This window comes from Mustela putorius, unplaced genomic scaffold (assembly GCF_011764305.1).
Source record: "Mustela putorius furo isolate JIRA1106 unplaced genomic scaffold, ASM1176430v1.1 tig00000695_pilon_pilon_pilon, whole genome shotgun sequence".
Taxonomy (NCBI): domain Eukaryota; kingdom Metazoa; phylum Chordata; class Mammalia; order Carnivora; family Mustelidae; genus Mustela; species Mustela putorius.
This window is the reverse complement of record NW_025421447.1, coordinates 5,172,865-5,185,501: the sequence shown is the minus strand read 5'-3', so window position 1 is coordinate 5,185,501 and position 12,637 is coordinate 5,172,865.

Below are 12,637 nucleotides of genomic sequence, written 5' to 3'. Positions count from 1 at the left end.
GGGTGAGCCAAACCGCTCCCTGCCTTCTTTCTCCAGGCAGAACCTTTGGGAGAGGCTGGGAGAGTCTGGGAGAGGCTGGGAGAGCCCTCCCCACCCCTCTTCCAGCCTTCATGACCCCTGCAGGTCTAAGCATGGGAGGCCGAGGATCAGAGACCCTGATCTCAGCCAGAAAAGCCCATTCCCTTCCCTTCCCATTCCTTCCTTTGAAGAAGCTCTTTCCCTTCTTCACCCATGGAAGAACCGGGTGGTGAAGTCCTAGGAGGCACTGGCGAGTGTGACCCCCTGGGCCTGAGCCCGCAGCATCCATGTGGGTGGGCGTGGGCAGGGGTCCACCCACCCTTTCCCACCTCCCACCACAATGAGTTGTCTGCTGTCGCCATCCATCAGGATAATATTTGGGAGGAACTGCTTAGGGGCAGGGCAGGGCTCCCTCTGCCGCTGAAGTGGGGACTCCGTCAAGGGCAGAGACGGGGCTCACTGTGAGTTCTGGGAAGACAGACAGTCCAAGAAGCAAACCATCCCCCCTTGGCCGCTCTCCCTCCGTAGCCACACCACTGAGTCAGTAGCTGGAGATGAGCCTGGAAGAGGAGAGCTGTACCAGGAGCGGGAAGAGGGGTCAGGGGAGCAGGAACTGAGGGAGGGCACCCTCCTGTGCCTGCCGGGCTGGGACCACCCCTCCACCCTCCGCACCCCGGGTCTGTGCACACGGATGCTCGTGTACATGTGCAGCTCCGCTCCTCAGGGAGCAGGGCCTCTGTCTCAGCCATCCATCCACCCCCACACCTGGGACAGCACTGGCCTTAGAAAGTGCTCAGGAAGTCCTGGGTGACTCCTAGATGCCTGGGCAAAGGAGGCTCACCGGTGAGCCCGTGGGCTGCTAGGTGGCTGGACAGCAGGAGGAGGGAAGGGAGGCTTGGGTAACCAGGAGGTGTGGGGGTGCCATTCGCTGAGATGGGTCAGAAGGTGCATTAGAGGGAGCCCTGGGACTCACAGAGGCTGCACGCAGCCCATCTCCAAGGTCATCTCAGCCTTTGTCCTAGGGATCCCTCTACGCCCCTGTGCCAAGAAGAGCTCAGGTTGGAGGGTCATGGGCCAGGGCAGATGGGCCTGCCACACCCTCCATGGAGACCTCGGCTCGCAGGGCAGGGCAGCCAACTGGCCCGGCCATCTAGCTCCGTAACCGGGAAGGTGCAGGAAAGCAGCCACACCCCACACCTCGCCACAGGTGCCAAAGGGAGCACGCTAACAAGGACTCCAGGAGGTACACTCCAGGCCTGGGTCGATCCCCGGGCAGACATATCCCCCCCCCACTCCTCCTCCCAAATCCTCAATCCGCCTCGCCTCCACCCTGGAAATGGCCGCCTTGTTGTGAGACCCTTAGAAGTGGGCACGCAGGGCGTGTATGTACCCTGCTGGGCTCAGGAGCCAAGTACAGAAGGACGGGGGTGGGGTGCAGGAGCCCAGCCCCAGGGCAGGCAGCCTTGGAGTCTTGTGTCCGGCCGGGACCCCAGAGAGGGGCAGGTGGGGCTCTGCCCACTGGAAACAGCACCACTGGGGCTGATTCTGGGGCCCTGAGGGCCTTGGGAGTTCAGGGGTATCCCTGGGTCACTCCACCCAAACCTCAGACTTCATGGCTCCACCCCCAGGGGAAACTGCAGCTGCCCTGTTCATCTCTTCCTGTGCACCGGAGGGCGCATCTGTGCACCTACCCCCAGGGCTGGTCTGCCGGGGCAAGGACACGCGGGCATCAAGGGGTCTGTAGTGCTTGGTCTCGGACCTGCACATGCACGCTGCGAGGAGGGCACATGGACGCATTTGGAGGAGGGACCTTCATGCACGTGCTAGCAGGGGCCGAGTGTGCCTTCCTACACACGCGTGTGTGCATCCAGGACATGTGCTGACACGGACGCCGGTACGCATCCTGTGATGCCAATACCACACAGGGGTGCGTGCGAGCCCGTCAAGCACTGCCCGAGCGGCCCCACACCCCACGTGTGTGTCCCCATGTCCGCTGCATCCTACACTCTTGCTTCCTTCCTGTCCCTTTTCTCTCCACCTCCGTCCGGTCCCTGGACCATGCACCCCCTCCCAGCTCCGGCCCCGTCATTCACTCCTGTGGGCGAGCGGCTGGTGGAGCTGGCAGGGACAGACGCCGCAGAAGGTGCAGATCCCGGGTGCCATGGGCTGCTCTATTCTGCTGCGCAGAAGACACCAAGGGCGGCTCTGGCTTAAGGACGCTGTGGTACGGGGCAGAGCGGGGTGGGCCTCTGGGTCCCGGTTGGGGAGGAACTTCCCACGGAACTCTGCTGGGGCTCAGGCTAGCCAGAGGAAAAAAAAAACACCCGCCCCGGCCTGAGCGGCTGAGGTCCTCGCGCTGACCCAGGGGCTCTGCAGGGTGTGGACTGGAGACAGCTGCTTCCAGCCCAGATAAAGCCATCGGGCTCACATTTTCCATTTCCAGGAGCCCCAGCCCCTAAGCCCTGGCCCCATGACCTGGGGAGGTCTGCACAGGCTCACCCTGGGAACGGCAGCCCCAAGAGGGGACACCGAGGTCTGGGAAGAGCCACAGCTTGTCCTGGGCCCCTGGGCTCTGGGGTTAGGATCTCAGGGACAGGACAGCCCGGAGCCCTCACATCTCACATCCTCCAGAAACCAGCCAGGGTGGGAGGAAGGAGAACCGCCCCCCCCGCACCCCCCCTACCCCCGCAGGGCCCTGCCCCTGCTCCCTGGAGTGCCACTGCTCCCACCAGGGAGGACCCCCTCACCCAGGGGCCAGCAGTTGTCCTTGGGGGCAGATCTGGGCCTCAGGCTCTGGGCTCCTTCTGCCTTCTCCCTGCCCTGCCCTCCCCTTCCCCCCAAAGGCGTGGCCCTTCCAGCCCTGCCTGGACAGCTCCCCTCCCCCTTCCCGGGCTATTTATAGAGCCTGGCTCAGTGGCCTCCAGGGTGAGAAGAGCCAGAGGTCCTCACCGGCTCCTGGGGCCTTCCCCAGGGGCCCCCCGCAGGCTGGGCAGTGTCTCCTTTCAGTCCAGCAAAAGGCCACTAGCTCTGAGTGAGCAGCGGGGGTGGGGAGGTCAGGCCTCGCTGGTGGGGCATGGGGCCTACTGGAGCCTCCTATAGCCGTAGCCACGTAGCCACGTAGGCCTTGCTCAGGAGCTTGCTGGAGACAGCTGGGGCTGCTGTGTCCATGGGAGGCTCCAGGGCCCACCAGCACCTTCTCACACCTCCCCTGCAAGCCCCAGAGGCACCTCAGTCTAACAAAACCGTCCCTCTGACCCAAGGGTCCCTTCCACCAAAAGGGAATGCCTTCTGGTACTGAGGAAAGCCCTTCCGGGACAAAACTCACTTCTGTGCCCTTCCCCCTGTCCCGTCTACCACTCCCGCTCATTCCTCATTCTCCACATCTTCAGAGCCCACCCAAATGCTGCCTCCTCTGGGAACCCTGCCCTGATGAGGTGTGTCCCCGGTCACCTCCACTCCCTGCCCCGCCGTGCCCGTTGGAACACATCCCTTCTCTCTGGTCCCGTCTCCGTCCTCCGATGTGCAGCTCATGTATGTCTGGAGTGGGGAATCTCTGTTTGGGGTGCAGGGCTGGGGGCTCCTCAAAGGGCAAGACCCCGCCTCACTCATGCTTCCGCCACCCCCGCCCCCAGCTCCATCAGCCACCACGGTCACAACAGTGAATGAGGGTCTGGAGCTGGATGAGGGGTGCACGGACCTGGGACTGGACAGAGGTGGGCAGAACAAGAGAGAGAAAGGAAGCGAGAGAAACCCGTCCTGTGTCCTCTGAGCCCCAAGGGATGGGCTGGTGTCCCTGGGTCGGGAAGGCAGCGGGGGCAGCCCAGGCCAGGTCTCAGTGACACGGCGAGGCCCTGGGCAGCAGCCAGATCGGTCACCCTCATTCTTTCCAGATCAAAGTTCCCCAAGGGACCAGCCTGGAACCTGACACTGGCACGGGGGGGCCGGGCCAGCTGGCCCCACTCAGGAGGAGGGCGTGGAGAAGCAGGACACCTGTCCCCAGCCCCAGGGACAGCAGGCCAACAGCCCAGGGAGGGGACCAGATGCACCAGACCATCCCCAGCCCCACCCTCCCATGAGGGCTGAGACCCCTCTGCCCCAGGCCTCCGAGGACTCCAGGCTCCCAGGGGCTCAGCGCCTCTCCCACCAGCCCTCCCCGTGACCTCTCCCCTCTCCCAGGGCTCCCAGCACAGACCCCCTCCAGGTATGCCTCTCTGACTCCATGTACCATACGCCATACCCCATCCACATCTCTTTGCCTCTCCGTCTCCGGAATGAGGGATGACTGTGGGGCGGTGTGTGTTCACCTTCCTCTTCATTCTCCAGGTTTTCCCTGACGGCAGGGTGGGGTGGGAGAAGGGAAAGGGCAGAACCACCCACCCCCGCTGGAGCCAGGCCTCTGCCGTGTCCAGGGTGGGCAGGGAGGAGGCAGGCCCAGTGGGTTTGGGAGGCCTGGGTTGGCGCGCGGGCCCGAGTCTACAGCCCATCCCCCTCCCGCCTCCTCCGCCGTGGGACGTCCTGCCGCAGTCGGAGTGTGACGCCACACCCAGCATGTGCGAGTACACACGCACGCACACACGTGTACACACACTCACACACACATTCACACGCATGCACACGCACTCACACATGAGACACAAACAAGACGCAATGCCCCCTCTAGCCAGCCCCTGCTCCAGTGAGGAGGAAAGGCGGGGGGTCCCCTGGGCCCTCTTTCATTCCCCACCCCACGCAGGGTGACAGCAGGCTGACACAGAGGGGGGTAGAGCCAGCCCTGCAGCCAGGGAGCTCCAAGTCCAGCCGGGCGAGGGTCCCAGCAGCTGTCCCCATGCACAGGTTGCTGCACCAAGTGGTCCCAGAGGGGGACCAAACAGCCCCATTTGGGGGACGGCTGCGCTTCCCCGCGATGGCTCCAGTTCCTCCAGACCCTCTCAGCATTCCCCAGCCCCCCAGTCCCTGAGACCTCCTCTTCCCAGTGCCCCCAAGTCCTCCCAGGACCTTGCGGCCTCTGCTCCCCCACTGCTCCCAGCCCCCATCCCCCCATGACCAGACAGAACAAATCGTAGCCAGGCCGGTTAGGGTTCAGTGGTTTCTGTTTGGGGACATGACCGGGTCCCAGAGACAACGGCGGGACGGCTGTACAGTGTTGGGAACGTGCTTGCTGCCGCCCACCTATATGCTTAAAAACGCTTAAAATGACCAATGATTTGTATGTTTTACCCCAATTTCAAACTTTTTTTTTTTTAAAGATTTTATTTATTTATTTATTTGACAGACAGAGATCACAAGTAGGCAGAGAGGCAGCAGAGAGAGAGGGGGAAGCAGGCTCCCTGCCGAGCAGAGAGCCCGATGCGGGGCTCGATCCCAGGACCCTGAGATCAGGGCCTGAGCTGAAGGCAGAGGCTTTAACCCACTGAGCCACCCAGGCGCCCCCAGTTTCAAACATTTAACAGCTTTTTCTGTCTACGCCGTCCTCCCGGCCTCACACTGGCTGAGCCCCTCCCTCCCCACTCCAGCCTCCCAGCTCCCCCATCTGTCTGATTTCCTCCACCCCTTCCAGGACCTCCAGCACCCCAAGTCCCCCACTCACCCGAGTCGCTACCCCTGGCCCCATCCATTTCTCTGAGCCCCTACCAGCCCTCCGAGCTCATCCCACGCTTGCCCGCCACGTCCACCCCACCCAGTAGAACCTCTCAGCGACCCTGCTCCAGGCCCTCTCCTTCTGTCAAAATTTTCCGGGCATCCCAGGAGCTATTTTTCCTCTTGGGGCTCCTATGAGTTGGGAATCGTGGCAGAAACCTGCCCACTGTGTGGCAAACAGGTGTAGCAGGATGTGAGACTAGGATCGGCCTCGTCCGAGCACTAAGGACGGGGACAGAAAGTGCCTGTGCCTCCCACGTTCCGGAGGGAGGGGGACCCACCAAAGCCAGACCCTCAAGGGAGGTGGTGAGAACCAGACCCTGAGCAGACCCCCCTCTCCCACCTTGAGCTCACAGAAGAGGCTCTGAGGCTAAGAGCGGTTAGGAAGCACTAGAAGCATCAGTTCTCCACGGAGACCTGTTCTGTGAGTCCAGCAACGGGGACAAGGCAGGGATGTGCTGGTTCCTCACCGTAGTTGAGGGACAGCAGCCTCATGGGGACCACGGGGAAAGTCAGTAACTGCCCCAGTTCCAGAAACGAGGGGCAACACAGAGAACACGGCTCGTGCCTCAGGCTTCCGCGAAGGAGGACCTCCTTTCTGCCTTGGAAGGGTTAACGGCCTCAGACATGGCCCCCTCCTACCATAAGCAGTTCAAGAACACAGGAAGCATTCTTCCACATGGAGAACAGCAGACAGCTGGATGGGGGTCCCTGGGAGAAGAGAGAGCCAGGTGCCGGCCCTTACCTACAGACGGGCTGGGAGGGGTGGGTGCCCCGACACCGCCCCCGTCTCACTGAGGGGAGCGGCTGGAGGTCACAGGCCAAGGGCCGAGGAGGAAGGAGACTCCAGAGAAAGAGCTCTGGGGGTCTGCAGAGCATCTTCTGGAGGTTTGCTGAGAACTGACGTGCTTGTTCGTGGGAGGAAAGAACAACCACGAAGTAGCAGGCCAAACCACGTGTGGGGCTCACACAGTGGCAGGAACAGTCCGGGCCACCAGCAGTCAGAACAGAGAGACCACGTGCACAGTACAGCAGGCACGTTTGAGTCTTCAGAAGGTCATGCATTTCAGCCAAAGGAAGGGCAACCTACAGAACCGGAGAAAATGTTTGCAAGCCCCATAGCTATCTAAGAAGGGACTAATGTCCAAAATACATAAGGAACTCACAACTCAGTATCAAAGAAACAACCCCATTAAAAATGGAAAAAGGACCCGAAGAGACATTTTTCCGAAGAAGATGTACAGGTAGCAGAGAGGCGCACTAATCACGGATTATCAGAGAAACGTTCATCAAAGCCACAGGGAGATACCACACACACCTCCTGGGAGGCCCATTCTCAGGAAGACACTGGGCAGATGTTGGCGCTGACGGGAGGAGGGGACCTCGAGCACTACTGATGGGTGTGCAAAGGGGTGCGGCTGCTGTGGACACCGTGTGACTACGCACCCCATAGACAATGGGATGTTATTCAGCCTCGAAAAATAAAATCCCTTGGGGCGCCTGGGTGGCTCAGTGGGTTAAAGCCTCTGCCTTCAGCTCAGGTCATGATCCCAGGGTCCTGGGATCGAGTCCTGCATCGCGCTCTCTGCTCAGCAGGGAGCCTGCTTCCTCCTCTCTCTCTGCCTGCTTCTCTGCCTACTTGTGATCTCTGTCTGTCAAATAAATAAATAAAATCTTAAAAAAGAAAGAAAGAAAGTACCACCATTTGCGGATTCATGGCCGGGCATGACGTGACATGTGATAACCAGAGAAAGACACATCCTGCATGGTCTCCCAGGTGGGGGGTTGGGGAGGGGACATCAAACTCACAGAAACAGAGTAGAAGGCTGGTGGCCAGACTGAAGTTGCGGGAAATGGGGAGAGGCCAGTCAGCGGGGACGAGCTTTCAGTTACAGCATGAGTAGGTTCTGAGGGTCTAACGTACAGCACGAACAGCACGTACAGCACAGTGACTGTAGTTGAAACACTGAATTGCGTTGCTAAAATTTACTAAGAGAATAATCTTAAGCTTTCTCACAAGTACAAGAAAGGTAATGATGTGAGGTGATGGATGTGTTGATTAACTTTGTAGGAATTCTTCTTTCACAATGTGCATGTACATCAAATTATCGTGTTGTGCACTTTATTTTTTTTAAAAAATGGGCTCGAACTCATGACCCTGAGATCAAGACCAAAGCCACCTACTCACCCCCTCATGTTGGACACTTTAGATAGGTTACTATCTTATTTGTAAATTATAGCTCAATAAAACCGCCAAAAAGGCGTGGAGGGAAGGGAACGAGAAAAAAAAAGAGAAGAAAAACAAGAACCATGCACTAGTAGCAAGGCTGACTCATCCCAGAATAGAAGTTGCTTTAACAAAGCTTCCAAAGAAGCCGAAAGGATAAAACTGGCTCACAGATTACTTAACCATGAGCCAGAACAAAACCACTATTTTTTAAAGAAATACACCAGTATACAGTACTAAACAATGTAAAATCTAGAACATTCACCTATTAGAACATTACCAGGCCTGCAACAGAATGGAAAAAGGTGACGCATAAGAAGGAGAAAAAAAAATTACTAGACACAGATCCAGAAAAGACAGAATGAGGGAATTAGTAGATAAAGACTTTAAAACAGCTGTTTAGACTCATAACCACCACTGAGGAAAATTTGGGCAGGACGAGCAGAGAAATGGAAGATTTACAAAAAAGACCAAAGTGGGACTTCTGGGGTGTGAATGCACTATACCCAAAACGAAAATACACCTGATGGGGTTACAGCCAGAGGAGACACCCCCAAAGGAAAAATCAGAGGACCTGCAGAAAATGTGACATAACCTGCCCCAAATGAGCCACCAGGAGAAAAGCCACCGGGAAAGCTGGGAACAGAGTCACGGCACCGCATCCAGCGGTCTCACATAGGTGTGGCTGGGAACCCGGGAGCAAAGGAGAACGGATATTTCATTACATCATGTTTAAAACTTTCCAAAGGAAATGGTGTTCATCAACCCAAAGACCCAAGAATCTCAACGAAACCCAAGCGAAGGAACAAAGAAAACCACCCCAACCAAATCAAATCAAATCAAATTATAATCAAATCGTCATCAAATTGCTAGGGGAAAGAAGGACAATATAAAGTGAAAACTTCAAAAGTGATCTAGGAGATCCCACTTGTCACCAAGACGGAATGAGTGGCAAGGACTGAGTTTTCCCTCTTACCCACATACTCTAAAAATAGACAAAACACGTGGAATAATAGTTTTCTAGCGGTGAGGTCGGGAAGGTGGGGTCTGCCGTTGCTCCCACTCACTGTTTTGGCTTCAGCATCGTAAAGGTTTCAAGGAAGGGGCACATGTCAAGTCTGAAATAAGGGGAAGAAAATCATAAATATAAAAGCAGAATTTACTTAAGTGGAAAACAGAAACACAATAAAGTCAATCATGCCAGAAATTAATCCAAAAACTGATTCTTTGAAATGATCTATAACATGGGAGGGAGGGAAGGAGGGAAAGTCTAGGCAGACTGATCGGGGAAAGAAAACACACAAATTATCAGGAGTGTAACAGAGGACATTTCCACAGACTCTACAGGCTTCAAGAGGGTAATGAGGGAGATAGTGTGAACTATAAATTTGACTAAATGAAATGCATAAATTCTCCAAAGATACAAAGTGTTAAAACCCACTCAAAAAGAAGAGCTAACCCTTCTTAAAAGAAAACTCCAGGCACCAATGACTTCACTGATGAAGTCTACCAGATATTTAAGAAAGAAATGCTCAAGGAAACATTTAGGAAATTAAGGAAGTTTTTGAAAGAAAGGAGCTACACCTGGCTTGTTTGTTCCTCTTACTCAAACTAGATAAGACTTGAGCAAATCAAATCCAATAACACATAACAAGATAATGCCTCATGACCGTCAAAGGTTTATGCCAGGAAGGCCAGCTTAGGTTAGCATTTGAAAATTAATCAGCATAATTCAAATTAATAGTGCGAACTAGAAGAACTATAGGGTTATCTCAGCAGATGCAGAAAAACCATTTGATGAAGTACAACGTCCACTTTAAATGATTTAATTTTTTTTTTTAACCCTCAGTAAACTAGAGACGGTATGGAACTTCCTCAACCCCGTAAAAAGCAGACAGGGTAATCTTACAACTAACACTGTTCTTGACCATAAAAGGCTAAAGGTGTCTCCTCTAAGAATAGGGGACAAAAGACTAGTGTATCTTGTCTCACTTCTCCCGCTCAAAACTGTGCTAGGGATTTTCGTCAGTGCAACAGATAAGGAACAGAAGGCATGCGTATTTGATACAAAGTCAAACTCTTTGTTCCGGAAACGGAAGTGTTCACTTAAAAAATCTTCAGCGATTTCACTGAGAAACTGCTGTTACTAATAGATGAGCTTAGCAAGGTCTCAGGACACGAGATCAAGGTTAACACACAAAAACCAATCGGATTTCTTTACCCAAGCAAGACATCACTAGCGGGGCCCTGAGATGTTCTCTAAAATACCATCTACAGTGGCAGTCAAGCAGCAGAAAGTACCATTTGTGACAGCAGAAAACGGAAAGACCGCCTAAGGAAACGTACAGCAGGCTTGCACGTGGGCAACCGCGAGGGACCGCAAGCCCAAGTGGAAAAAGTCCTAAGCAAATGGTGAGATAAACGGGCTCATGAATCGTAAGATGATTTTTGTCAGTTCACCCTCAGTGGGCCTAACGAGCACTGCCATACCCGTCAGAACCACTGCAGGCTCTCCTTCCAAAAACTGCAGGAAGGATTCTAAATGCTAGCCGGCGGTCTCAGAATCTAGCTGCATCCGTCGAGATAGTGTGCTCAGCGTGTGGGAAAGACGGAGCTATGAACCGACCGGGACTCGCTGTGGGCAAGAACGGAGCCCACACGTGGGGTCATGTGCACGCGGTCTGTGCACTTGCAGCGAGGGCTGGAAACAAGGAAGGCGGCGGTTTCTCCCCACAAGGGGCACTGGCGTAATTGGGTATCTACATGCACAGGTAAAACGGACTTTGACCTGTACCTCATGCCATTCCCCCAAATTAATTCAAAATGAATCATAGACCTAACTAAAACTAGAACAGAAACGGGGGCACCTGCTGGCTTACTGGGTTAAGTGTCTGCCTTCGGCTCAGGTCATGATTCCAGGTTGGTGGGATCGAGTCCTGCATCAGGCTACAGGCTCAGGGGAAGCCTGCTTCTCCCTCTGTCTGCCCCTCCCCCTGCTCGCGAGCTGGCTCTCTCTCTCAAATAAATAAAGTCTTTTAAAAAATTTTTAAAAGGAGGGATGAAAACATGCTCCCACAAAGACATGTGTGGAAATGCTTATAACAGCTGTATTCATAATAATAAAACTGGAAACAACCCAATCCTCACCGATGAGCAAATACATTGTTGTCTATCGATACAGCAAACGTCCTTCATCAATAAAAAAGTACAAGTACTTGTGACAACACGGGTGCTTCTCAAAGCGAGTAATGGAAGAGGGTATATTGTATGATTCCACTGGTTACAGGTCAACCCTCTAAACAGGAGGCCTGGTAAAGGCAATCGCAGGGGGGGGGGGGAGGACAAGTTAGCTTGGTGGTTCCAAGGGCCAGGGATAAAAGGCAGGCCCAGGGGCACAAAGAAACTTTTTGCGTGATACTGATCTCCTGTATCTTGATTGTGGTGGTGTTAAATACATTAAAATTGGTGAATTTTACCTTCTATGCATTATACCCCCAAAATCTGATTTTCAAAATGGGATGCATGGCTGACTTGTTGGCCACCGGCGGTTTTGCGGGCGAAGTGAAGACGGTTCGCCGCCCTGGACGCCAAGAGCCCCAGGTCCGCGTGGAGAAGGGCCGGCTGGTGCCGGCCTCCCAGGGACAGGTGCGCAGACCCGGACCAGGGCGCCCTGGAGCCTACCCGGGCGCGCCCCCTGGCGGGAGGCCGGATCCTGACAGCCAGGTCTGAGGCGCCTGCCGCTGGGCGCGCAGGAGGCTGGGCCACCTGCAGGCTGGAGCGGGAGCCCAGGGGGTGCGGGTGAGGGGCGGGGGACGGGGGCCCGTGGTTCAGGCCGCGGGCCTGCAGAAGAGCCCCGCTCTAGATGAGTCAGCCTCGTACGCACACCAAGCCCGGAGAGGCGGTGTGCCAGCTCAGACGGTGCGGCTTGGAGACGTTGCTTGCCCCCTCCCGTACCTCCACCCCAGAAGAACCAACAGCGGTCGGGTGGGTGAGGAGGAGGGTCTCAGGGTGCAGGGGTGGGCGGGCAGGTCTGGACAGAGTCGGCCACACACACACTGTCCCATGCACAAGGGCACACCTGCCCACACACACGCTTGTCCTCCCCTGTTGCCGCAGACCTCTCCAAAACAGACCAAGAAGGCATAAAGAAGAGGATTTTAACCTTGAATGAACTTTTCAGTTTTGTTTTGTTTGGGGAGGACTTGTGCTGTTTCTGCGTTTTTCATTGCGGTCAAATATCCCTGACATTGGAGGCACCTGGGTGGCTCAGTGGATTGAGCCTCTGCCTTCAGCTCAGGTCATGGTCTCAGAGTCCTGGGATTGAGTCCCACATCAGGCTCTCTGCTCAACGGGGAGCCGGCTTCCACCTCTCTCTCTGCCTCTCTGCCTACTTGTGATCTCTCTCTCTCTGTCAAATAAATAAATTTAAAATATATATATATATATACATATATATATATACCTGACATCGAATTTACCACTGCTGGCCCTTGTTAACGGTTCAACCCTGCGGCAGCAAGTTCACTCAGCGTGGGTCTGTCTCCAGAAACTTCATCACCTCTGACGACAGTCCCCCACCCCTGGCAACCGCTGTCCTTGTCTCCATGCCTTTGGCCATCCTGTACCACTTTCTTTTTTTCTTTTTTTTTAAGATTTTATTTATTTATTTGACAGAGAGAGATCACAGGTAGGCAGAGAGGCAGGAGGGGGTGGGGAAGCAGGCTCCCTACTGAGCAGAGAGCCCGATGTGGGGCT